Source organism: Marmota monax, unplaced genomic scaffold (genome assembly GCF_021218885.2).
Source record: "Marmota monax isolate L192 unplaced genomic scaffold, Marmota_monax_Labrador192_F-V1.1 WCK01_AAM20220418_F8-fsc00289, whole genome shotgun sequence".
NCBI classification, from domain to species: Eukaryota; Metazoa; Chordata; class Mammalia; order Rodentia; family Sciuridae; genus Marmota; species Marmota monax.
Genome location: NW_026693189.1, coordinates 1353484 through 1380514, shown reverse-complemented (window position 1 = coordinate 1380514; position 27031 = coordinate 1353484). Strand labels below are relative to the sequence as shown.

At 36.6% G+C, this 27031-nt stretch overlaps 1 pseudogene; it reads left to right on the top strand.

Moving 5' to 3' along the window:
• Positions 1–12341: 12341 nt before the first annotated feature.
• LOC124100501 (BMP and activin membrane-bound inhibitor homolog) lies at positions 12342–13849 on the top strand (annotated as a pseudogene).
• Positions 13850–27031: the final 13182 nt, after the last annotated feature.

Below are 27031 nucleotides of genomic sequence, written 5' to 3'. Positions count from 1 at the left end.
GGTAAACATCTTTTACACAAATCCACCAGCACCATTTCTGTAGTGGCCAAATTTAAGGAAATATACACAAATAAATAAACATTGTAGGTCTTTCCCATCCACAAGGCAAGTAGCTGTCCATTCATTAATATGCTAGGATGAGTGCTGGGAATGTTTTATTAGACAGAACACATCCACTGTTGCATTCTTTTTTCTTCTTTAAAGGATGTCACATGAAGATAGATATATCAACACTGAAATAATAGCCTTCAGCATAACAGCTTACTACAATTTAGTCAAATAAAAATGAAACAAATGCTTTCCCCTTCATATTCTTAGGCAATGTAAGACAAAAACACATGTCCACAAATACACACACACAGAGACACACACACCCCTGGAGAGGGCCTGTGTCCATCCACAGTGTCATCTGACTGGTGTGTTAAACTTTGTTCACCTATAATAGCCTCTATTGTATCAGCTCCAGTATCTTTGGGAAAACTCACCAGTGTTTTCAGGACCCAGTCATGATCCTGTGTTTTCATTGTCAGGAAATGCCCCTTCTCAGTGCTTTTGTGAAATTTGGCCATCCACCTTTCTGTAGATACAAAGAAATTAGGACTCTGTACTTGCTGAGACCAAACAAGTGAGAAGACTGGAACTGTTTCTGCCTCTGGGTGCCTAGCTACCTGAATTCTTAGTTCAGAGAATTTCATCACCAAGAAAGTGAGTTGAGGTCACTCAACTGAAGGAAGTGAGATAAGGTAACTTCCTTGGCAACCACTCTCTCCTATCAGGTGTTTCCAAGGACCCCATGAGAAGGAGGGTGCATTATTCTTTCTGTGACATTTTTAAAAGTTGACAAACTTAGACCAACACACCCAGAATCAGGTATCCAGGTATGCCTGGTTCTGTCCATCTTCCCTAGATTGAGAAGATAGAGCTTCATTAAAACTCATCCTATCATTCTGATTATGTTTTTTTTTTTAACCTTGAAAATATCCTCTCAGGGCCTATGTAGCTTTTTTCATATTCCCCAGGGATTATTCTGGCAACTGCATTTGAGGTTATCAGCAGATCTAAGATTCCCTATATACTTCTACAGCTACATCAACTCTATATATGCTCTTATGTGAAATTCGATTGAGATAATAGAGTTAGCTTAGTGTTAACATGACATTCTGGTTAGGGTGACAAGTCATTCCAAAGGAAGAATATTGGTATTGGGAAACATGAATATTCATAAGAATACATCAGTGAAAATCTTGAGCCAAAACATGAAACTATGTATTATGTGAATCATAGAAGGACATTAGGTGGGAAATTTTGATACATATTGAATTTTTCGACATGCTGATGTATCTTGTAAGTCAAGAAATTATGACACAGGAAGTGAACCATTGATAATTGAATATCTAAGTCAATATTCACTTATATGTGCACAGTATGTAGGTTTTCAATGTATATTTAGGAAGAAGAATGAGTTAATTAGTATTAAATTTTCTTTTCCAATAGGTTTTTTGTTAGATAGTGCATGTGATTGTCTGCCCACATGAGGATTCCTAATAAGGTACATTGGAAAATATGTATAAAATTTCATAAAATATACTATTTCTGAGATATAACAATGTATCTATGAGTTATGTGATTATTAGTATTTTTTAAAGGGGAATAGCAGAATATAGAATATGAAGAAGATACAAAATCTTCAGGCACCAATAACATTGAATATTGAATGTATTACTCAAGAGACACATCTGTGTTCATAGGAATACTGGATATTACTTCAAATTCAATTTTGGTATAAACATAAGTTCAATATTTGTATTGAATTTTCTGTCAGTAACTTTAATGCTATGAAATGAAAATTTATATCAGGTAACATGTATTTTTTCACCATATCTCTGAAAATGTTTAAAATCTATAGTGCTTTTATATGAATATATGATGTGTTCCATGTATATCAATTTATCCTTTGATAATGCATAAATATATCCTAGGATAAATATATAATATATTTCATGAAAATTTAAAAAGAAAAAAATTAAATTATGTTTTACATATACATGGAATCTGATATTTATTTTCAGGCATGAATTCAAAATTACTCTAATTCCTTTGGTAATATGAGGTTTAGTATTGCATAATGAGTTTGTTCAGGTTTTGATAACAGATTGCATATATTTTCCAAAATTAAGTATGATTAAAAGAATGTTCATTTTAAAATGAGTAGAAAAAGATGTATGAATATATGTGTTCAGAAACAGGAATTTACTTAAAGGCAATCATATGTACATTGATTTTTGAACTTGGGGTTGAATTTATGTATCTCATGTTGAATATAAACTAATTTAAATGCTAATGTATAAGTGATAAGGAAAGTATATGTAAAATGTCCATCCCATCTAATATGAATATACATAATTTGATGATAAAGTATGTATAGTTACAGTGGTTATATTAGGGTTTCTATTCAATATTGAATGGGCTTAGTATGAGTAGTTTTAAATGATTATTATACCAAGAAATGTGAATATTCTTTTATTGAACTTGTGAACATATGCAAAAGGATCCATATACATGCACATACTGGTTTATTGATGAAGGTCTGTTTAGGCTGAATTTTGAATTTTTATTTCAGTCCAAATTTATTCTTAATGTTGTGGTTAAAGAATTGGTACCTTCCAACATTAGAAAACTCATTGGAATGTACATTCCAATGTGAAGCAATTTATAACGAGAGAGAGAGAGAGAGAGAGAGAGAGAGAGAGAGAGAGAGAGAGAGAGATTTGACACAGGATATTATGCATTTTCTCAATTTGAAGATTCCTGAATAAATATCATAATGAATATGTAAATATTTTGGTAAGACATACCAATCAAAGTGGAAAAAGTAAGTCAAAATTCATAAAGCCTCATATGGTATAACTGTATTTCTTTTATATTAGGTTAATTATATCAATAATATTAGGAAATATAGATAATATTTTCTAGGGTTAGGGTTAAGGATTGAATATGTCGATGATAAAAACATGAAAATGCACAGAATGTGCATGTGAGCATGTGTTACACAAATATACTTCTATATTCCATCCTAAGCAATGAGATAAATTTATCATTGCCCCAAATGAAATACTTTTAGGAAAGAATAAAATATGTGTGATGGTATATCTGAAATGGAAAATTCTCAGGAGCTCACAATGTTGGAGGTGGCAAAGAAGAGTATAAAAGTAGGGTAAAGAGTACACATCCCACATATATAGAGGTGTACTGGCCTATAGTTTCTTGACAACCTGCCTCTGTTTTTTTTTGTTTGTTTGTTTGTTTGTTTTTGCAATTTACATTGCTGTCAGGAGTGTTGACAGCAATATAAATATCAACACTTATATTATTGTCTCCAGGAATGTTGTTTCCCATTGGAGTGAGATTACAACAACTGGATCTCCATTGTGTGAACTGGAATACATTGTTTTCAATTTCCAATGGGCACAAGGCAGCAAAGTCTTATCCTCTTCCTGGGATTGAACTGTGACCAGTGTGAGCTGAATGTTCCCCTGTGTGGATTTTGCAGGTATTGGGCCATTCTCCATTTCTCACTGAGGTTCTTCTTGCATTACAGGGAATTTGGTATTTACTTCAAGACATACAATGATCATACTTCAACTGTATAAAAGCAGTCTTTAACTCTAGAAATAGTACTAGATTTTTCTCCTGAAATGTCTTCTCAGGACCCACCATTTTACAACACTCCTAAGAAACTATTTTAATAAAGATTACTATAATGATCAGAGATCACAAAGTAATTTCATAATCTAGCCACAGACAATTGTGTTAATGTGAATAATAAAAAATGTTCTGTAAAAACACTTTTATAAGTCTTTGTCCATAGTGCATTAATTGTAAAGAAGGAGTCAGTTGGGCAAATTATTTTTGACCCATGACTTTATTTGATTACCTAAACTATTAAAAATTCTTAATAAAATTTATAATATTTCCCTGGAAGCCATACTGGTATATGGTGTGTAAAAAAGATAAAAATGTATGTCTTTGAGAGTAATATTTTTTTAAAGAAATACTATGGGCTCTGGTTTATTAGGTAGAAATAATATAATATACAGATCATATCATTTTGATGAGATATAACAGTATGCATCAAACATTTACATTTCTTTGTGATTTCAGTGGAAATTTCAAATAAAAGATAATTGAAACATTTCAGGTTGTATGTGTGTGTGTTTTAAAAAAGCAACCTATGAATTGTGAAGAAATAATTAATTTTAACCTAAATCTGTCTGAGATAGAACATTTCTTTTTTTCTTCAATATAGACCTTGAAACCATTGTTGCTCACCTAAATTGTAATTTATGACTCTCAGATTGGAGGTAAGAAGCAGACAAAGGTAAGATACAGACAAATAAAGGCAAGAGTCACCCAGTAGGCGAGAATATCAAGGAGTTGAGGTGTAAAAAGTCTGCCCAGCTAGTTAGAAGATGTACTCTAAAGTCTACTGCTCTCATTTCCATGAGCTATTTCTTCAAGTAATAATCATTTTTAAATCTTCAAACTCCAATATTTTCATAGACAAGATACTGTACAGGGGAATTAATTTGACTATATATTTCTTAATGACCATTTCTGGAAGCACCACAATAAAAATAGTTTATTTTTATCCACTTAATCAGTCGACTTAATCCTTATTACAACTTTGTAATGTAGATAACAATAATATTTTTATTTTAAACGATGGAAAACTAAGATAGTAATATCAAGTGATGTGACTAACTTTACATGACATATAACTAATGGAACTGAAATTTTAACCAAGGCAATTTAGCTCCAGAGTCCACATTCTGAAGTCCTTTTGCATATTATCTTCAAGGAGGAGGAGCCCAGGTAACTATCAGGTTACTCAGATAGAAAAAAAAATACAGGCAGAAGTGAACACAATGCATAGAACTTAAATACATGGCTTGTGCCTTTATTAATGACCTGCTGCTCCTCACCTTTAACTTTGAAGGCAAATTGCTTTCTAAAATGGTGTCCCATCAATATCCCTTATACCAAGCAACAATGCCCAAACTAAGTTGTGCTTTTTTGGCTTTAGCTCATTTTCTCTGTATAAATATAAACAGCATTTTCTTGAATGGAACTAGTAATCAAATAGGTTCCTTATCTTGTCCTCAAGTCGTTTAGAGCACTTGGCACATTTAGCCTCTGCCTAAAATTATTTACAAATATGGTTTATCACTTATTATTAGATGAAAGTCCTGATGGCAAGAAACAAATTTTGTTCAACTTTGATGAACAACAGCTTATACCCAATATGTTCTCATTAAAACTTAATTGGCTTGAACATAGAATACAGTGCTTCTTGAAGTATTTTTTTTTTAAATTTTTTACTCATCTCTTAATTGTCTTCATTTGTCATCCCAGTGGCATCTTTATTATCTCTTTCTTTTACATTAATACTTTTAAAGTTGACATTTATCTTAAAAGAAAAAAATATATTTTTGCATGTGGAAAATTAATGTAATTTACTATAAAAAGAAAACAATGAAAAGTTATGTAATTCCTATAATAGGTAATGCTTGTGCATAACCTAACATTCTATTTATTACACATACCACACTACAGAATACTTCTTTGCATTATTTTTATTGAGGTAAAATTCTCATGACAAAAATAATGGCTTTAAAATGAACAATTCAATTCAGGGTATCTAGTGCATTCATAATGTTGTGAAATCATGCTTTTTATTTTATTGCAAAATATAGTCATCACCCCAAGAGAAGAATCATACCCATCAAGAAATTGATCCCCATTCTCATCTGTCTGCCCTTTGGCTGTAGTGAATAGTGCTACCCTGTACAGAGTTTTACATATGTGTAAATTTGTTTCAGTTATCAATTTTCAATTCTTTTGAGTTTGTATCAAGGAGTAGAATATGATTAATCATATTAATTAGAACATTATTAATCATATTAATCATAAGATTAATTCTATGTTGAAATTTTTGAGGAAACACTTTTTATATTTTTTGTGCAGCATTCTTTGTATGTTTGATTCAAAACAACACTTGGGGTCAAAAAGAATCCCACCAGAATGTATATACCTAAACCTACGGCATACAAGAAAGTAGGATCATTCTCAACATGCTTATGAAAAGGCAGACTTCAAGTAATTTTTATCATATTTGTGTGATAATTGTTTTCTTTAGAGCTAGTCTTTCTATAAGAGTAGTAGATGATTCAGGCAATTACTATATTTGGTCTTTATATCTATCTAAAGATACATAAGTGATTTTATCATCCCCTTGTATTAACATTTCTCTCACAATATGTACCTTTATATTTTAAAAGTTTTATTTTTATCTATTAACCCATGTTGACTTCAACAATGAAAGAGGAAGAAAAAACCAAGCACAGGTTTTATCCCAATTCACAATTGTGTGCAAACATGTTGTATATTTAATTATTACTACCTTCTGAAATAGGATTTTACTGTATCCGTATAAAATGCAGTAACAGGGCTTGGGTTATGGCTCTTTGGCAGAGTGCTTGCCTGGAATGTGTGAGGCACTGGGTTTGATCCTCAGCTTCAATTAGAAAAAAATAAATAAAATAAAGTTATCTAAAACTAAATATGTTTTTTATGAAGCAACTCTTTCTTGGGCATACCTGAGTACTGCACCAGTAATTCATCACTTAGTCTGGATAGGGTGTTGTCACCTACTCTAGTCTTAACTTCAGTAATAACATCTATATAATTTAAGTATGGCACAACCAGGCATGTTCTTTTTTCTAACAAGCATTAGAAAAAGTAGCAAATCTATTCAAATTGTGTCTGTTTGTCTACTTCTAATAGAATGTATACCTTACCTAAGAAAATGGTGACCTAAAAAGGGCTATTTTTTAAAGCTGCACAAACTATCCTCACACATTTTATTTCCAAAGAAAGAGGAAGTTTCCACCTCATCTGCAAATGAAAAAAGAATAAACTCCTCAGAAAAATTTGAAACTGAATGAACTTTTCTAATAAATATGAAGGTCTATTCTTCCTAACTTCCGAAGAGAAAAGTTAAGTGTCTTTGGGGAGCATCTTATAGAATCCAAGCTGTAAAGACAAGTATGTTAAGGTGGGCTCATAATCACTTACACTTTGCAACATCTTCCACTTAGAGATGCATTCATTCTGTGATTTCATAAAACATTTTGTGTTTGAAGAATAACCATCTCTAATTTAAACAGTATGTTACATTTATTCCTAAATGCAAACAAGCATGTCATACCCTAGAATGTTTTAAACCCAACTGGTGAATGAATAATTTTCCTTTTTTAATATGGAGATTATCATACCATTCTTCTATTTACCCTAAATCTGAGCTAAAACATATTTACCCATGTTTCCTAATGCAAGTATCCATTAATGTCTACAAAAATAGCATATGCATAAGAAGCTGTAAAAAAAAAAAACAAGAATTTTATATCTGAATATTACCATCACTGGCTCACACAAATAATAGGCATGAGTTTCAATTAAATAACAGAACATTGGGCTAGAGTTGTGACTTAGCAGTAGAGCACTCACCTAGTATGTGTGAGGCCCTGGGATCAATCCTCAGAACCACATAGAAAGAAAGAAAGAAAGAAAGAAAGAAAGAAAGAAAGAAAGAAAGAAAGATATTGTGCCCAACTACAACTAAAAAACAAATAATTAAAAAAGAACAAAACATTGGAATATAAAATTGTCCTCAAACAAATTACTTTGAAAATCAGTCCAAGACATAATAAAATAATTTAACAATACACATAGCTAGTCATGGTGGTGCACACCTGCAATCCTAGAGGCTCTGGATGCTGAGGCTGGAGGATCTGGAGTTCAAAGCCAACCTCAGCAAATCAGTGAGGCTCTTAGTAACCTAATGAGACCCTTTCCATGAATAAATATTTTGAAAAGGGCTGTGAATGTGGCTTAGTGTTTAAGTACCCCTAGGTTCAATTGCCTGGGGGGGAGAGAGAGAGAGAGAGAGAGAGAGAGAGAGAGAGAGAGAGAGAGAGAGAGAGAGAAGAAAGAAATTTAAAAGTGAAATCTGATAATATATGTAAATTGCCTAGCACCAGATACATTTAACAAATAGAAGCTTAGATCCTACAAGATCAGCTGGCTTACCTTGGAATTCATGAATCTTGTTTTATTCCCCTATTTTAGCAATATTCAGCTTTATCTAATATATTCTAATACACTCTAATACATTCAGCTTTATCTAATATATATATATATATATATATATATATATATATATATATATATAGTGTGTGTGTGTGTGTGTGTGTTTTATTAAGTTATAAGCACCTCTGTAGGCACTCAAAGCTTTTAAAATAAAATGTAATTTGAATTTTTTATGTAGCCTTATATAACTTACCTTTTATAAAATTCACCTGGCATAAGTGTAAAATTCAATGGTTTTTAGTAATTTTGTAGAGTTATGAAAATAATACTATAATAGTTTTAGAAAATTTCCATGTTTTCCCAAAGATTTTCCAAATCCATTTACTCTCAGTCCCCACACTGCAGATTTTGTAAGGTATTAGTTTTGCTTTTTCATTCAAGAATGATAGGTGTGAGAGGGAGGAGACATTTAGGACCTAAGGCCAGAGGCTAGGATCTCTCTCTTTTTTTTTTCCTCCCTACTTTTTATTTATCCAGGTTATATTTATTGAACACTCAGTATGTACCATATATCCAACTGTCCTCTGCCAGTTCAATGCCATTCATGAAAAAGGCTGTCACGTATAGTTTGCTAGTGTAGTTTAGTTGTTAAAACACCTAAGTTTTATTTTAGTCTACAGGGGACATTTCTGAAATGGTTTCATATATAATTTAAAATTTAAACACATAGAAGAGAAAAAAATAACAATCATAAGTAATATCTCCTTATTTTACATGGTGCTCTACTAATTACTAAGTACTTTAATGTCCTTGATTTAATTAATTTACTTTATTTTTTATCTCTACCTTACCAAGAAGGAAATTGAGATCAAGCAATAGACTGTCAAAAGCAAATCTAGGATTCAAAACTAAGAATATAAAGACAAATATGGGAGAATACTGATAACTAAGAGTGAAGGTAGTGAAGGTGTAGGATGTAGAGATATAGAAGAGAGACAAATACACAGAGATCCAATATGATCACAGAGATCACATAGTATACTCATATGAAGAAGCTTCCCATTCTTCCTCACATGCAGGAAGAACTGCTCAACTCTTTGGGATTCTAACACATTTCCCTAAAGAATATTTGAAATGTAGTGTCTTAATTTTTATCAACTATAGGCATAATAGTGTCATCCCTTAAAAATAGTCTTGCAAGTGAAATATGGAGGCTCATAGAAATATTTAACTAGATCTAATAAGGAGAGAAGAAACACACAGTAATTTGAACTGGGAGTTGCACATAAGAAATTAACTATGGTGGATAATTGGAATAACAGGGAATTAGAGTGTTTATAAATTGTCTAGTAATAGATAATTCTTTTAAAAATAAAGAATTCAGGTATTTGGAGCAACTACCACCCCCAGGGCCTAGATAGAATACCCAAGGAAGTACCTCCTAGACAAGGCTGAGATCACACTTTATTATAGAGGGTGCAGTTATAGCTCAATAAAGGGCAGAAAAACTGCTGTGGTGCTCATTCACTGGAATTTGTCAGAAAGCTCTGATCTAGAACCTGATTCAAATGTTCCTCCTTAAAATTATCCTACTAGAAGCACTCTGCTACAAAGCTGTGTCTGGGGTCACCAGCAGAAGATATGGACTAATGGGTAAAGAAAGTATGCACTAGTGAAGACATTCAAGGAACACCATGCTGAAAGAATACACAGAAAAAGGGGGTGGTGGACATGACAACATGACTTTCCTGCCTGACATGTCATTTCACCACTCCCTACTGATAAAATATCAGAGCTAAGGAAATAAATTTTATAATTGGTTCAGGTACATTTCACAAAGCATGCAGAAAAAGTGATTTTGAATTTGGAACATGATATATAAATAACTGACACAATGGCTAATAGAGAAATACAGTTTTTAAGCAGTAGTCTTATTATAGCCTAGCTAAGATCAAATATCTGTTTACCAAGTCTACTTTCTAGACAAATTTTCTAGGATAATAATTGTATATTTGTGTTACCTTGATTGTATTGCTTCATACAATATAAATTATTCCTCAAAATAGACTTTTGATATGTTAAAGTGGTCCTCATCATCCAAATATTTTTATGACTGCTAACTCATTTTGTACTTGTAGGGTGATAACTATTAACTCCATTTGATGAATGGGCACATAAACTACAAATGCTAAAGTTAACCTAAATTCACAGAGATATTTGTCTGTGCCCTTGCCCAACACAGACCAACCTACAGTCTTATGTTCACTCTTCTATTTGACCAAATAAATACAACCAAGAATACCTTTCTGGCTAGAACCCATTCTTTTCAGAAAATCCTAACCTATTAGTGGGCATTGTGAATGGGTTTAGACAGCATCTTATCCTGCTCCAGTCTCTGAAAATTGCCACAAGATAAATTTGATTTACTTCAATAAAAAGCATGTTGGAGAATCTTGCAATATTATAACATTATATGCAAGATTATAACTGACAATGTATTTCCTTGCAAAGAAAATAGAAAGGGACATTATTATTGTCTAGGGATGAGTATAAAAGTGAATTTAAGAAAATTTAAAAATATGTGTGTGTGTGTGTGGATGGAAACAATCCAGCATGCACTAAACCAACCGATGGTTCAAAAGTGATCAAAGGAAAATTTACAAAATAGAACATGAGGTGAACATGTTTAGAAACACCATACCAAATCTCATGGGTCACACTAAAAGAACATCTAAATAACAAGGAAATTTATAGCAATGTTTTGCTTATGTAAATAAAACATGGAGAATGTGACAAAAAAAGAAAGAAAAAGAAAAAAGAAAAAAGGAACATTAAATACAAATAGTAGAGAAAAAAGAAAAGACTGTGACATAGAAATAAAGTGAAATAATAAGTATTAAACCAATGGAAAAATATATAATCTGAGTTGGTTTCTGAAGAAAATAAATAAAACATACCTGAAATTAGACCATGTTATGAAAAATAGGACTCAAACAGAATTATAAAAAACAGTAAACACTAAGATTTCTACCATAAAAATATAAAGGATAATAAGGGGTATTAAGGAAATAACCTAGAATAAGTACATACATTCTCCATCACAAACAAGATAACAAGACCAAAACATTAAGAAAGGAAAAAGCAGAATATACCATAAAGTAATAAGGTGATTGTTTCCACAGTAGAAAGAATCTCATAAAACAAAAGCCTTGAATTTAATAGTTTACTTATTAACAACAAAGAATGCCCAATCTTATTAAATTGATCAACATATTCCAGGAAGGCAAAAGAAATGAAAAAAATTTGAAAGAGCTGATATATGGGGGTAGATTCATATTGAAAAATAAAAGTATTTCTTAACTTCATATGACATGATGTCATATCTAAAATACCATGAAGACATCCCCCAAACACACACACAGATCTAATAATTTCCAGTATGCCTCAGGATACAAAAGCAACAGGAAAATAAGTAGCATTTCTATACACTAATAATGAAATATTGTTTAATCTGTAAAAGACATCAAAGAAACAATGCCACGTATAATATACATACAAATTATTTTAAAAATTTCCATAAAAATTGCAGTGACATTGTTCAAAAAATATTCTAAAAATTGTGTGAAAGCATAAATTTCAAGTATCTAAAACAATCTTGAGAAAAAAACACAGAATATTTATTACAAAATTCTTTCCCACTTATTGGTCAACACTTTGCTCATTTCTTTCTGCTCTTAGAACAAATTCTGAATTTGTTATTTTTCTTGGGTCTTGTTAATGATGTGACCCTTTCGAATATGGGTTTATTTTAAGAGGAAAAAAAGCTCCACAACAGACCAATAAATCCGTTGTCTAGTCTCAAACATGCAACCTATCCTAAACCAGCTGAATGATTTTTTGGTAGTCAATGAAAAGTTTACTCTCACATCACTTTTAAACTTCATTATTTAACCTTCCCCATCAAAAAATCTCATTTGTATTGATATATATTAATAAGTACACATACCACTACAAAGTCATTCTAGTGAAGTTTCCTGCTTGGATTTGCAGGTGGGTGATTCCATGAAACCACAGACTTCCAAAGCCAAGCAGCTATTAATTACAGAAGACTGCAGAAACTCACAGACAATTTTCCTTGGTTGGACTTGAATGTTCTGAATCCAAATGATGTAACAAAAGCCTAAAAACTCAACATGGAGTTTGTCCATGGAGTACGCTCACCTAGGGCTATATATTCCCCTTGGGGGTCAATGTTATTGCTTCACATTTATGCTAATGACAGTTTGGAAAATTACACACACTATTGGTTAGCACTTAAGTATTAACTTGAGTCTGGCTCTGTGCTTACTTTCAATTTCCCCATGGTGGCAGAGACAGGTAAATGTGCTCAGATGCCCCTAGAACCTGGCCTGAACGTGTATGACAGGATAGGCCCCATGACTCACCCCCACCCTTTCTATTCCAGTTCACTCCAAACTTAAATTTTATATCAAGAATTAAATTTAAAGTGTATTGGAGTGTGTCTGCTAGTCAGATGAGGGCGTAGGAGGAAGGGCGCTGAGTCGATTTTCTCAACATTTTGCCCTGTCATGCAACTGAGATCCATGCTGTGGACACCATCCATCCCCAAGCCTAGCCACTTGATGGCCTCTGGCACTCTGGGTAGGACCCAGGTACTGTGAAGTTTGGGGGTCTTAGATTGCAGCTGTGCCAGGGCTCTGGAGCCAATGAGGGCACCACAGTGAGGGAGACATCAAGGGATCACCACTCCAGCTACATCTTCATCTGGTGGCAGCTTGAACTCTGCATCATGGCAGTACTGCTCACTAAAGGAGAAATTTGATGTTACTGTGATGCTGCCCACTCTGTAGCAACTGGAGTGTAAATCAGAGCTCAACACCTGATTTTCTAATTTCCTGATCCTCAGAACATAAATTTCCCACTCATTTATGGGTGCCTACTCTTTTGGAATTACAGCAGACATCTTCCAAGCCAAACAGGCCCCAGACAACTCTGGGACCATCATGGCCCCACATTGTAATATTGTCACGAAGATGTGCAATTATAGAGGGCTTCATGATGTTCTTTCTCCTCCCAAGGGCAAAACCTCAGGACAAGAAAACAGATATCAGAAGGATGATAATAGAAACCTAAACACCAAGGTGCAGGAGCTGACTTCTTCAAAAGACTTATGGTTTTGGGCCTTTGTGATCAGAATTCCCATTGCTGGTGGGCTGATTTTAGTCTTGCTGATAAGGCTGGCCCTGTGGTTGCTCCAAAATTGGAACAAGAGATAGCAGAATCAGCAGCAAATGTGCTTTCCTTTGCACTACAGCTTTTATGGACATCATTCCCAAAAGGGGCAAATTCAGGCGAGCCTATGCAACTTTGCAAGACCCTGTCAGAAAATACAAAGGGTTGGGGATGGAGTTTAGTGGTAGAATTCCCCTCAGATTTATCCCTAGTAACAGAAAAAAATAAATAAATTAAAATAAAAAATAAATAAAATGAGTGGATAAATGAAAGAACACAAAAATAAATGGATCCCAATTATTCAATGCTTGATTCTCATCTTTTAAAATATGTTGAATTAACTCAATCACTAGAATTAAGAATACTATTAAGGTGGAGTACTGAAAAATTGTTATCTTATGTAAAAGTTTGCTACTAATTTTCCCTTAAGGTGAAAAATGTTGCATAAGTTTTCTAACAATAAATCCCATTTTTTTGTTACAAGGAATTTAAACAATTCTGACATCTTTCTTGAAAGCAGGAGTAAGATGGTGCTTAAGTTTGTATACTCCATCTTCTCTGAGATAGTGCTTTGTTTCTAGCAGATACTCTACATGTAGTTTTTAAAATGTAAGTGTAATATGCACAGTAATTTGAACACATTTTAAGTGTGTAGTCTGATGAACTTTAGGTACCCCAGTCATGTGTTACTTGATGACAGAAGGTGTTGTTAGGTTGTTTCTCTATTGTGTAAACTCAATAGAGTGTACTCACACAAACTAAGAAGGCAAAAGTATTACCAGACAATAAAATCTTTGAGGAACCACAGTTTTACATGTGATCTGTCATCAAACATTCTTATGTGGCATGTTAGTGTATGTTCACTTGATGACTGCCACATAAATTAAAACAGAATCACCCCACATTATCCTTCCAAATATACCTGTTATTTTGACTAGAAATGCATTTTTTTTAAAGAGAGAGAGAGAGAAAGAGAGAGAAAATTTTTTAATATTTATTTTTTAGTGCCGCAGTTTGGCCCGGCACAATTCACAAGCCACTTGTCAAGCAGAAACTAACTTTATTTTTAGAACACACATGCCACACCACACGAGCTCTTCAGGAATTTCCTCAGAGCCCAAATTCAACCACCGGCTTCCGGCGAGCCTCTCAACCCCCCACTCCTCCTGCTCTTGAGGCCGATTGGCTGGGGTCACGTGGGCGGAGCCAAGAGAGTCCCCCAATTAGCAGCTCCGTGGTCTGAAAGGGTGGGGAAACAGCCCAATGAGCATAACCGCAGAGGAGCCAATCAGCTGGAAGTTTGCTGAGGCCGCTATGAGCCAATCAGTTGGAAGTTTGCTGGGGCCGCTAGGGCTGTGGCTCTCAACATTTTCCCCTCTCTGTTTAATTAAATAACAAGCATATGGCTTAGAGACCATGCCTGCCTTAGGTTGTCCAATACTACAAATGGTCCTTACCCGTCATCAGATGAGCTGACCTCAAGGCGTGAGCCTCCTGTCTTAGGTTGGTACCATTGCAATTGGATCTTACCCGTCATTGACTACTGGTCCAGCATACAGCCACACCTGTGGATAGGCCTTTGTACCAGTGGGGGGTGAGTTCTTTGCCTCACCTCTGTTGGCCCCCAAATTTTAGCTGAACAACCATCACAAGCAGAAGGGAGGAGGATACACCAAGCCAATTAATGGCTCCTTTTGGAAAAATTGTACCACCAATGACACCATCAGCAAAAATACCCCAGCCTACCACAAGTCGCTGCACCAACAGATAATTCACAGTGCACACAAGTGATACATAGTCAAGGCAAGTTCTGCAAGCAGTTCAGTGATAGCTATTGCAGAAACTGTAGTGTGGTTTTATCTTTGCCTTCAATGGCACTGGTTGAAGATAGGAATTCTGGCAATGATGGATAAAGGAAAAATTATGTAAAATTCCAGCAGGCACTAAAAGAAAACAATTTTCTGAACAATTTACATTATCCTGAACAGAATTATTAAATATAATGAAAAGGAAAGATGAAAGTAAAGAAACAGATCTGTTAACCTCCTTTTTTGTTCACATATTAAATTAAACCATTTAAATCACTTGAATAAGAAAAAAAAATTGGATCCATTTTTTCATGAGCGCTCATCATATATGATATATGGACATATACACATACAAACATACAACACAAAACAGAAGTGTGCACATATAACACAATACATAAAACACATAACATAATACTAAAGACCTTATAACTTTTTACAGGTGAAATCTCCATTGCAATGTTTAAAAACTCCATAGTCAAAAATAGAACTGATCAGCAAAACATTAACCTAGGTCTGTATGAGCTCAAAAAACAAAATATAACTTCAAGATGTGGGAAAGGGCAATAATAAAATAGATATTGAAAAAAAGCATCCTGGTTTCATTAGCCTCCAGGTGTGGGAGAAGCACTGTCGCATATGTAAGGATAGCCAAACTGGAGTTCTGGATATCAGCTGTTATGGATTTGAGCCAAATCATCTTCTTTTTGGTCTGTAGAAATGGCTTTAGTTAGTCTCTCCAGAAAATCACTGGGTCAGGACCTTAGTTAATATCTCTGGAATCCAAATCGGCTGCTATTCTCCCTGTGGAAACAAAAAAACAGACCCCCAACTCCAGACAATTACTGGGTCAGGACCTTTCCATTGTCCTGTTAGAATATCCTTCCAAAGTACCTTGGGCTTATGTACGTTCTTTGGACACATATGTCTTTCCTCAGCACTAAGCCCTGATGAATCCAAATTTTAAAATGTTAGAGTAAAAAGGGTTATTTTAAGGTTATCTTTGGGGGATATATACCCCTTCCCAATTCCCTCTTTTTGCTTTAATAAGTACATTTTAATAGTTTGATGAGCTCTTTCAACTATGCCTTGTCCCTGTGGATTGTATGGGATTCCTGTTATATGAGCAATGCCAAATGATGAGCAAAATTGTTTAAAAGAGGTAGAAGTATAACCAGGGCCATTATCTGTTTTTAACTGTTTGGAACGCCCACAGTGGCAAAATTTTGTAAGCAGTGAGCTATAATATCTTTAGTTTTTTTCTCCAGCATGAAGGGAGCCCATCAAAAATCCGGAAAAAGTATCAACTGTAACATGCAAATATTTTAATTTTCCAAATTCTGGCAAGTGTGTGATGTCCATCTGCCAAATATGGTTAGGTATCAGTACTCTATGTTTGACTCCAAAATTAACTTGTGGTAAAAAGGTCACACAATTTTGACATTGTTTTATTGTTTGTCTAGCTTGTTCCTTAGTTATTTTAAAATGCTTTTGTAAAGTATTAGCATTGACATGGAACCTTTTATGAAAATTTGTAGCTTCTTCTAGTGTAGAGAAAATATGTATGTTATGTGTAGTTTTATCTGCTAAATCTAAGGACACAAACTAAGGGCTCCAGACAATCCTGTATGTGCCATGATATGTCCTATAAAGAATGGATATTTCTGTCCCAGGTTAGACTTTGTATAGTGGAAAGCAAAGAAAAAACAGTAGAGGAAGGGGAAATCCTACCAGCAGCTTCAAGGGATACTATAGCATTAACTATATACTGACTATCAGAAAATAAATTAAATACAGAATCTTTAAACATCAAAAAAGCTTGTAATACTGCATTAAGCTCTACCTTTTGAGCTGGTTGTTTGGGTACTAAAAATGTAAATTTTGATCAGGGGTAACTACTGCTGCTGTACCATTATTTGACTCATCAATGAATATAATTGAAGCATTCATGATAGGTGTTTTTCTTGTCATTTTTGGAAAAAAATTACAGGATGCGATGACCAAAAAGACAAAAAAGGATTAGATGGTAAGTGGTTATCAAACAAAACCATTAGATTTGCACATGATTATTGCTCAAGTATGTAACTCATTAGCTAACTCATCAATTTGTTCCATAGTATATGGGATAATAATTTTATTGGGAGAAATTCCAAACACTCCCTTTGCTGCTTTTATTCATTTGAGTATTAATTGTCCTACAGCCTCAGGATACCTAGTAAGAATAGTGTTAGGAGAATAAGATAAATTTATCCATAATAATGGACCTTCTTGCCAAAATACTCCTGTAGGAATATTTTTGTTGGTAGTACAATAAATAATAAAGGCAAACTTATATCAATTCTATCCAAATGCATATTTTCCATATATGTTTCAATGATTTTTTAATGCCTTTCTTGCTTCAGGTGTTAAAATTCTGAGTGAATTTGGATCTGATGGACATTTTAGGATCTCAAATAAAGTTCCCAACTCTACTGTTGGTATGCCTAGATAAGGCCTTATCCAATTTATGTCTCCTAATGACTTTTGAAAGTCGTTAAGTGATTTGAGTTAATCTACTGGTATTTGAATTTTTGGTGGACGAACCATGGTTGAGGATAATAGAATTCCTAAATAATTAATTGGAAAATCTAATTTTACTTTATCTATTGCTATCTCTAGATTATAATTTTTTAAATAAGTTTGTAAGTGTGGCATAACATTATAGCAGTGTGTTTTTATCTTTGTGTGCTAATAATACATCATCCATATAGTGAAATATTTGTAATTCAGGATTTTGATTTCTAAGTGGCTGGATTACTTTTTTAACATAAATTTGACACATAGTTGGGCTGTTAGCCATCCCTTGAGGGAGTACTTTCCATTCAGACCTCTGATCAGGACCTTCATGATTCAGTGCAGGGATAGTAAATGCAAAACGTGGACTATCCTCAGGATGAATTGGAATTGAAAAAAATAAAAACAAACAAACTTTAATATCTATAACTAAAACATATCAGTTTTTTGGCAAAGCAGACAATTGAGGAATCCCCCATTGAGCAGGTCCTATAATAACCATCTCATTATTAATGGCTCTTAAATCTTGCAATAATCTCCATTTACTAGATTTCTTTTTGATTACAAAAATGGGAGTATTACGGGGAGATATGGAAGGTTGTATATGTCCTTCCGCTAATTGTTGTTTGACCTGGTCATGGGCTGCTTGTACCTTTTCTTTAGTCAGGGGCCACTGAGGAAGCCATACTGGCCTTTCTGAATTCCATGTAATTTTTATTTTCTCAGTGACCCCTCCTGAAAATCTAATCCATGTCTGTCTGTTCCTTGATCTATTTGTATTGGTGCTGCTATACCTTGTTCTTGTTCTCCTAATCTTTTTCCTTTCCTAAAACCTTGTCTACCCATAATAGTGGACAAATTTGAATTGATGTTATTTGTTAATGTTAGTCCTAATTGATCTAGGAAACCTCATCCCTATAAATTTATAGGAAGATGATCCAATTCATATGGCTGTACAGTTCCCTTACATCCTTCAGGATCCTTCCAATCTAATACCATCCAACTTCTATGGGGGTTAGTCACCACTCCTAGGCCTAGAAGTGTTTGAGTGGCTTGTTGTAATGGCCAATATTTTGGCCATTCTTGACAAGAGATGATGCTAAGTTCTGCACCTGTATCCAATAGCCCATTAAATTCATGTCCTTGAATATTTAGTTTTAGCATGTGGCGAGAATCTAAATTTAAAGAAAGCATAGCCTTATCTACACCCATGGAGCCTAATCCCCTGGAACTTCTTTCTACAGTATGACTGGAAAATTTATCATGTAGACTGGGTATTATTAGTAACTATGCTATTCTATTTCCTGATGAAATTACTGATATGCCCCTTGGAGAACTGTCTATAATTTTTATTTCACCTTCATAATCAGGATCAATTACCCCAGAACTTATCATAAGTCCTTTTAGAGCAGAAGAGCTATGTCCCAATGATAAGCCTACTGTTCCTTTGGGAAGAGGCATTTTTATCCCTATAGGAATGATTTGACCTCCGATCTCTGGAGTTAGTACCGTTCTGGTGGAGGCACAGATGTCCAACCCTGTGCTCCCTCTGGTTTGTCTGATGAGAGATCTGATGGATAATGTGTCCTGGGCACTACCCTGATGGTGTTGCTGGGTTCCTCCATGGTTTTGCTGGGTTCCTCCAGTGCCCTGTATATTTGTGGTCATGGGCCCCGGAGAATTGGGCCCCCCTGTCCTTTTTTGGCAATGGAGCCTGATGCCTTTCTCCATGATATTGTGGGTAAACACCTGATTCTTGTCCATTTTTTGATAATGGAGTACCCTCTATGTTGGTTTGAGAACGGCATTCATTAGCCCAATGTCTCCCTCTATAGCATCGTGGGCAAATACCCAGTATTCTACTCTTTTGATATCTAGTTTTGTTAAACCCTCCTTCTATGGGGGCAATTCCTTTTAAAATGTCCTGTTTGTTCACAATTGTAGCATGTTTTTGGCCTGGCATCTAAAGCCTGTTGTACTGCAGCTGCCAAGACTTGCCCTTGTTCATTAATGTCTCTACATAATTTAATATATGTGTTTAAATCTTCATGTTTCCATGGTCTAATGACCTCTCTGCACCAATGATTTGCTTGCTCATAAGCCAGTTGTTTTATTAATGGCATTGCTTGTTCTGTATTCCCAAAAACTCTGGTAGCTGTTTGAATAAGCCTATCTACAAATTCAGCGTGAGGTTCATTAGCTCCTTGTATTACCTTAGATAATTGACCTTGTAAACCTCCATGTCCTTGTAAAGTCTTCCATCCTCTAACTGCATCTACAGCAATTTGTGAGTATATGGCAGGATCATATGCAATTTGTTGCTGCTGACCCTCATAAGGTCCCTTTCCTAACAACATATCTAGATTTCTCTGAGGATATCCAGCTGCTGCATTTCGCCTAGCCATCTCCTTGCGAAATTCTTCATCGGCAACCTTCCATGACAGGTATTGTCCTCAATTTAGCATAGCTTACACATACTAGTCCAATTTGCTGGTGTTATGTTCAAGTTTGTAATGGATTTGACCATACTTACAGTGATGGGTGCTTGTGGATCATAGGTTGTTACATGCTCTTTTAGCTGCTTCACTGTTTTGAAATCTAAAGCATGGTGAATTAACTGCCCTCCTGCCTGCTCAAATACAAGAGATGGGTGAGGTCCTGTCTCAGGATCCCATCTATCAACTACGGGGATTAGGGGCCTCCCAGCATATTGAGGTGTAGCTGTTAGTTGGACACTTACACCCTCTGGTGATAGAAAGGTGTTAGTAACAGCCTTCTGTTGTAACTTTTCCCCTGATAGCTTTTTCTGCTCTAAACTTTCTTCCCCTTTCTGACTATCTCAAGACACCTCCTCTTTTTCCTGATCTAATATGTCTTCTACCATAATCTGCACTGAAAACTTTGGACAAGGCAAACAAAATCGTATCATCATCCACAATGGCAATGTGCCAACTGGTAGAGTTTCTGGGTTTTCTTTTTCTATCCTTTTTAAATCTTCACCATGATGGTTCCATTGTGATATATTTAATAATCCCTCTTTAATGAACAATGGGCTACACTTTTGTATAACCTTAACGTATGCCCTAACGGTTTTTGATTTTCTTGGGGTGCCTCCTTCCTCTAAGAATTTACTTAAAATTTTTTCGGTTTGTTTTTTACTAATTTCTGATCCCATAATTCTATTATAACTATAACACAACCCCAAAAGATAACTCCAAACAAAACCAAAACAGAATGAAACAAAAATAGAACAAAAATTCATTATATCAGCTTTTCTATCCTCCTGAAATGTCCATCCGTCCTTTCTCTTTATCTATTCCTCAGACACAAATAATTTTTCCTCAGATGTGTTTTTTTTTCCATCTCACCCATCTCCAGGGACAGGCAACTTTAAACAAAAGTGAAACAAAATGAAAGAAGAATCTTAAAATGGCTACCCATCCTCTCCCCCTGCCCTCAGGGGGGAGCAGTTTACCTTATCACTTACCCTCAGTCGTTCTGGTACTGGCCATCAAATGCCACAGTCTGGCTGTTCACAATTCAGGAGCCACTTGTCAAGCAGAAATGAACTTTATTTTTAGAACACACATGCCACACCACACGAGCTCTTTAGGAATTCCCTCAGAGCCCAAATGCCACCACCTGCTTCCAGCGAGCCTCTCAACCCCCCACTCCTCCCGCTCTTGAGGCTGATTGGCTGCGTCGCATGGGCGGAGCCAAAAGTGTCCCCATTGAGCAGCTCCGTGGTCTGAAAGGGTGGGGAAATAGCCCAATGAGCATCACCACAGAGGAGCCAATCAGGTGGAAGTTTGCGGGGGCCACTGTGAGCCAATCAACTGGAAGTTTGCTGAGGCTACTTCGGCTGTGGCTCTCAATATTTTAGATTTCGGCTGACACAACATCTTTGTTTGTATGTGGTGCTGAGGATCGAACCTGGGCCACATGCATGACAGCTGAGCATGCTACTGCTTGAGCCACATCCCCAGCCCAATGAAATGCATTGTAAGTACAAGACTTTTTGAGGAAATCAGTACCTCAGTATGTTTAGTATATGCAGGGTAGAAGTTTTATATTCATGTTCTCAATCTTTCTATATTATTATATGTAAAGTGTGTTCCATATAAATGGAAGATAATAAGATCTTTTTAGTTTCTACATTCTGAAAAATGTTTATCTTTTAAGTGGCCACTTGTATTTGATGTCTATATCTGGGTCTTAAATTTAGCATCATGCTATTGATTCGATGTGGCACATTTGTTCTTTGTTCATGAATCCCTACTTTTTTTTTTAACATTTTTCTATCAAGTGAAATTTATAATTCAATTGAATTTTCTCTATTGTTCTTGTTTACCTTTTAACTGGTATCATTTGTTTCATTGATTACACTAAAATGAAGTTATTCCTAATAGAGTGTATATTAAAATATTACAAAGATCAGGATCTTATTCCTACTTTTCCCACTATTTCTACATTGTAATTATATATTTTTCCTAAACATATAAGTATAGGTGACACAAGACATTCTGTTCCTTTTTGGTTAACATAGCTTATCTTTGATTTGTTCTTCATAGTTAACTTTTCTAGAGTGTTTATTCCTGTTTACACTTCTGTGCTTCAATAACAGATTATTTTACTTTGCATAAAAACCACCTTCAAGATTCTTGTAGTTCATGAATCCCTGACAACATATTCTCTCAGTATTTGAGAGTTGGTTCCCATCTACAGAGCAGCTGCAGAGGGTGGGGGAGGGAGCAGGGGCTGGCTGGTGCTGCAAGCAGACAGCATTGGATGCTCCTTGCTCCTTCTCTCTTTACCTCCTTCACATATGTTCAATAACTTCCTTCTGCATTCACTAGAAAGCACAGCTGCCCTCCACCTCCCATTTGTGTTCATTCTTCACTCCAACTGTCACAAGTATTGGCTTACTAGGAATGGAGGTGCACCATGCCAGAGTTTGTGTGATATTTTCAAGTTAAAGCTTTCAGAAACACATGGATCTGCATTGTATGCTCAATTGCACTCAGATGTCAACAGCCGTCCCTCCTGTGGCTTGTAGGGTCCTATGCCAGTTCTCTGACTGGGAGAAATATCAAGTGAGCCAGAGTCTGGAGGAGCACTCTGGGGCCAGTGTTATACTGGGGGACCCTTGCATCCTCCCCAGCACCCTCCTGCCCTCCTAGGTCCACTAGACCTCAGGGGTATGGAGTGCTGACAGCAGGATTAAGATGTAGCTGCACCCAGCATGCCTGTGTTGTAAACCACAGACTGCATATCCTAGAGACCTTGGAGGGTGGTGCTGGCATGCTGACATAAGCAGGGTCCCTGGTCCTGGGGGAGTGGGATGGCCCATAGGTCAGGTGGGCCACACCTGCAACAGATCTATGGTCCACTTTCAAGGGGAAAAGAGACTGGGATGGCCTGTGATGAATAAAAGATGCCCCTGGGGCTTGGTCCGTTAGTCTTCCTTTATACCATTGCAGCTGATCTCGTGCTTGTTTTGAGTATTTGTCTGAAATGGCCAGATCCAGAGGCTCCTCTGCTTACTCCAGCATGGCAACTACTTAACGCTGTCAGCCTGTCTATGACATCAAGAGATGTCTGGAGAGCAGCCAACATGTCATAATAGGCACCAAGGAGGACCCTTGGCAACCAAGGCACAGAGAAAACTGCAGAGAAGAGAAAGAAAGTGCAATCCCCGGCCAGAGCCTGGAATCTCCAAGTCTTTGAATCCAAAGTTGATTGATTCTAGCCCTTTCTACTCTGAATGTCACTGTTGTCAACATTCGTTGCTTTAACTTTATAGGAGCATAGTTAACAGTTAGACATCTCACCAAAAAGAAAGAAAATCAGGGCAGCAGGACTTCAAGTGGAAGTGGACATTGCACCAGAAAAGCAAAGACAGAACTTGTGTAATCTGCTATTAATTGCAAGAAAGGGGAAAGAGTACAGAAGCTGCAAGTGCATTTAGGTCCTCAAGAAGTTGAATTCAATTCTTATCTTTGCTTAAAAAAATCTTTTCCCATTTAATTCTGACTTACATTATTTGGAAGGAAATTAGCCTGCTGATATTTTTCAGGAGACCATTACCAATTCAATTTTGTAGTGTCTATTAAAAGAAGTTAGCCTTTGATTTTCAATTCCTTTCTGTAGATACTGATCCACAGAAAAGTTTTTAGCTCTTACCATTTTTAATATTCAGCTTTATAGACTGTACATTTCTTCTCTTTTAGAGTGTGCATGTGTAGGTAGAAAATAAGAAATGGATATGTCAGCTTAACATATAAAAATCAGAAAATTGTTTCATTCTCTACACAAATATTTTTGAAGCATCTTTGTTCCAGGGGCTATGACTCTCGCATGAGATTTGTTTTTCCCTGCAGGGGCTGCAGAAAAACCCATGGCATTGTCACAGGGGGTCTTGAGTCTGAAAAGCTAGAGTCATGCCCAGAGGATAAATTATTATGTGAAGCCAGAGAAGCCATTTATTTCTAAACCTAAGGATCAGTTAAAGGGACTATTGTAAAATTAAGCAAAAACAGTTTCTGGGCAAGACCTGGGTGTAGTGCAGAAGCAGAAACTATAACACCTAGCTGGTACAGCATAACCACAGCACAGAATGCTGGCTGGCTGGCTTGCTTGCTCACTCCTTCCCTCCCTCACACATATCACTAAAAAACACCCCCAGTTTTCACTAGAGAGTAGGTTCCAACTGTCACCTCTAAGACTCGAGGTGAACCAAGCCAGAGTTTGTCATGTTTCCCAACTCAAATTTTTCATAACCAATTGAGATGCATCAGATGGTCCACCACCCTCAGATGTCCAGAGCCACTGTTCCTGGTGGCTGCTGGAAATCTAGGCCACTTCACTGACTGGGCAAAATCTCTGGTGAGACAGGGCCTGGATGAGGAGGGTGGGAGGGCAATACAGCTAGTACCAGTGCTACACTAGGCTATCCTCATGTCCACCCACCACCCTCTGGACCTTCCTGGGTCACTGGATTTGAGGGGTCCAGAGTTCTGACAGAAGAATGCAGTGTCACAGCTCCCAGCATGCCTGGTGCTGTCAACCATGGATTGTTCCTCCTAGAGGCCAGGGTGGGTGGTGCTGGAAGGCTAGCAACTGTGGATCCCCAGGCCTTGGAAAGCAAAAGATCACCCATAGGTCACCCAGCAGACATGCATTGCACTTCCAGTGGCTGAAGAAGTGGATGTAGTGTTTTTTGAAATAAATGTGCCCCTGGGCATCAGTCCCTAGAAATTCCTACATACCAGGGCAGCTGAATTGGAAACTTGTTGTATCTTTTTCTGATGTAGGCAGGAAAGGAACCTCCTCTGCTCCCCTGCTCAGGGTGATGTCATAGTGCTGTCAGTCCACCTGTCTGTGACTTGAGCAGAGTTCTGGAGAGTGGCCAAAATGTCATAGCTACTGGTAAGTGGGAACTTGGTGCCCAAGGCCCAAACAAGTGCAACTTTTACCGGAGCCTGGAATCTCCAGGACTTGAAATTCAAACCTGATGGATGCCAGTGGTTTCCTTGTTGACCATTTTATGTTTCAAGTGCTCTCCAGTCATTTCAAAGAAGCATTGTTAACCTGTCAGGAATTTCACTGAGATGAATAAAAACTGTGGTAAGAGGATTTTGCATATAAGTGGATGTTGGGATGTTCAATGGAAGTGACTACCTGGAAACTTAGCTCAGTTCCATGATTCCTGATGGGAACTTCCAAAACCTAATGCCCCTGGAACTCCAACTCAAAAGTCCTCATCCCCAGCTCAACTCATAGGAGATATCAGATGGAAGGCAACCTCTGTCTCTTCCCCTAACTATTCCAGTTTGCATCAAGTCATCAATGGATGAGAAAGTCCTTAGTGAAGGGCTGACTCTGTGCTTGTGACATTCAATCATGACTTAAGTGTGACGTGTTTTGCCCACCAGGAATCCTTGCCCCCAGACATTGCTTCTCCATCTCTGAGCTGGAAGGTAAATGAGCCATTTTGGTGCCTGTCACAGAATTTCAGATCCACAATAGGGGTTCACACCCTCCTGCTTGTGACACATTGGCCAGGGAAAGCTTCCTGGTGCTCCTCCTCCTACTCCACAGTACCATCTCTCTTTACTTTTTGCAGCAAAGTCAGGGGGTCTTCAGATGAGAACCCTCAGAACTGCATTTTGAGCAAACATGAGCCTCACAGGCCTCTGGTGCATAGTGAATGAGAATCACACCTGGAAGGCACATTCTGGAAGCTGATCCATGTGTGTTAAGCACTATCATAAAACAATCCTGATCCAAACTGATTTGGGTAGGATTTGATTTCTAGATTTTATTACCTTTGCTGTCTGCCACTGCCATGGGAGTGATGGTTGGAGACTCCACCTTGGCTCTTGTGCACTTTCCTCCTGCTGTCCATGGCATGGAAGTGCCTGGACATCACCTGCCTTCTGCTGTCCATGGTGCATAATGGCTATAAAATACTATAATAAAAATTTAATGCTCTATAATACAAAATGATGATTTATTAGCCTTTGAAATTTAGACCTACATATTTGGGTTTTCTTAAGTAGGAGCCATGTTGGTGTCTTTTATTCCATTGTAAGAATATGGAACCTGAGGGTTGGGGTTGTGGCTCAGTGGTAGAACACTCACCTAACACGTGTGAGGCCCTGGGTTTCATCCTCAGCACCACATATAAATAAATAAAATAAGCGTATTGCATTAAAAAAAGAATATGAAACCTGAGACTTGACTGAGCACAGAAGCTGGTACTCTCCATCTTCACAAGATGTTGTCTGAGGTCTAGCCAGTGCTTCTCCCACTCATGAGGGACACAGCATGTCAGGAGGGTTCTATTCCATTTGGTGGTGAAATGTAATGCTCATGTTTATTCTGCTTCTCTTAAGGCAGGTTCTCTTCTGGCAAACATGGTTTTGACACACAAATGATCCTAATGGAGGCCATATAAAAATTAAACACATGAGATCTATCCTCCTAGGTATGGAACATCCATGTGTTGGTCATATATCAGAAAAAGCTGGCTGGTTGCATGCCTAAAACCACACACATGTAGGTGTGGAATGGGATGGCCACAGACCCACAGAACCTGAGGTACAATTTATTGGGGACCAAATCTGTGATCATGCCTGGGCCAGTGCATGCATGCAGGCAGGCTGACCATCATGTCCAATACCTACTATGGGTCCCCCCATTGATTAGGTTGAGGAAGTTCCCTTTTGTTTCCAGTTGGCTGAGGATTGTAAGTCATGTCTGATTCT